Source organism: Macaca fascicularis, chromosome 5 (assembly GCF_037993035.2).
Source record: "Macaca fascicularis isolate 582-1 chromosome 5, T2T-MFA8v1.1".
In the NCBI taxonomy this organism is placed as follows: domain Eukaryota; kingdom Metazoa; phylum Chordata; class Mammalia; order Primates; family Cercopithecidae; genus Macaca; species Macaca fascicularis.
In genome coordinates, this window is record NC_088379.1 from 193448097 (window position 1) to 193450033 (window position 1937).

At 36.4% G+C, this 1937-nt stretch overlaps 1 non-coding gene across 1 annotated transcript; it reads right to left on the bottom strand.

The window, feature by feature from the left end:
* Window positions 1-431: 431 nt before the first annotated feature.
* On the bottom strand, window positions 432-492 carry LOC123573773 (U7 small nuclear RNA). Its single transcript, XR_006698507.2, has one exon. It is a non-coding gene; the product is annotated as a U7 small nuclear RNA (small nuclear RNA).
* Between the last annotated feature and the right edge of the window lie 1445 nt (window positions 493-1937).

The window sequence follows — 1937 nt, forward strand, 5'->3', positions numbered from 1 at the left end:
AGCCTCCCGAGTAGCTGGGATTACAGGCACCCACCACCACGCCCAGCTAATTTTTTTGTATTTTTATTAGAGACAGGATTTCACTGTGTTAGCCAGGATGATCTTGATCTCCTGACTCTTGATCCGCCTGCCTCGGCCTCCCAAAGTGCCGGGATTACAGGCGTGAGCCACCATACCCGGCCTAATTTTTATATTTTTAGTAGAGGTGATATTTCACCACTTTGGCCAGGCTGGTCTTGAACCCTTGACATCAGTGTTACCACCGTTTTACAGATGAACATACTGAAGCTCAGAGAGGACAGGGTGCTTGATGAAAGTTACACACTTGAGAAGTGCTAGCTCTAGAATATAAAATCAGCCAACTTGATTCTAGAGTTCTTTTGTGGGTTTTCGTGTTTTGTTTGTTTGTTTGTTTGTTTTTTTGATTGGAGTGGAGGTTCCAGTGAAAACTGGAAAACTTGCTAGACAAATTTTAAAAGGGCTGTAGCACTCTAAATTTGCGTTCTTAACCAATTTTCTCATTTCTCTTTATATCATAATGTATGTGAACAGAGTTGTCTGTCTTCATCTGTTACTGAATATGAGTTGTTACCTATTGAGCATTGTATTTATATAACATTGTTTTCCATTGCTGTTAAAATTGCTTACAAATCTTTAGATGATTCATCTACATTAATACTACTGACTACAATTCAATTGAACTGTCAATCATAATTTCTCCCAAATTACTGAAAACAACATGTTGTATTTTACACTAAAATTCTTTTAAAAAGGTGAATGCTGTTAAGTTCCTGTGTTCACTAATATGACACAGCCTCTTTCATTTTCCAAGATAGTCTCGAGGGACGAACAAGATGGAAATTCCCTCTCTTTTCTTTCCTTTTTTTTTTTTCTGTATGGCACAGTATCACAAGGTCAGGAAAGCCACCATCCTAAGTTGCATGTTTAGAAACGCTGAAACGGAAGCTCTGAGTTCCCTGGAGGGGTCACTAGCCACCAGAAAGGCTGTCTTTTGAATGAGATTTGTGATTGAGGTCTGGACCACCTATGTCCATTAAAGAACCCCTCCCCCCACACACACAGCTTCTGATCTATGTTGTTGTCAGTGTTGTCACGTATTTAAATGGTACTGTAAGCCTTGCAATGAGGATTGTATCATTTATCTCACATTAAGTTTACGAAGCTAAATTAAAAATCTGCCAAGAAATGTGACATCCATGCCCAATACTTTACCTTCAGTTGTCGTTCCTTCCTATATTACTTGATGTGAAGTTAAAGTGGGAAGATATTTGCAATGAATACAGCATAATATTCTCAAACAGTGAGTGTTATTTCATAAATTGGGACTATTTAATGGTAAAGTGTGAGAAACTAAAAGTTCTCAGATGAAATTATTCACTCCAAATATCAGTCACTAACAAGATAGAAATACTCTATTAAAGATGATAGTTGTCACTGGAACTGTTGGAAATCAAATGTATATGCAATTTAAATGTAAATAGGGCACATACTTTGATCCTGTCCATAAATACAGACCTTATAAAAAAACATGTCACTCAGTTTAAAGAAAACATGCTAGATTTGGCAATGCTGAAAGCATCCAACGATTGGACTTCGGGCTTTCTACAGTCCATTAATTTTGAATGCCCTTTGGTGGGTGTGGCAATTAAATTATTTGAAATTATAACAGAATTTATGATATGTCCTCTCAGGAATAAGAAATTGGGAAGAATCACAATAATTTTATTGGCAGAGGACCTCTGTGGAGTATTGAAGAATGTGACTGCCACTTTGAAGAATGGTCTACTTTTAGGGGTTATTCTGTTTACTCCTAACAATTTGGTAATCACATATATATTGTAATATCATCTGAATTTGAAAAAAATCTTATTTATCATGTCTTGCTTCTTTCTATATCACTTCTCCTTTTTACATTT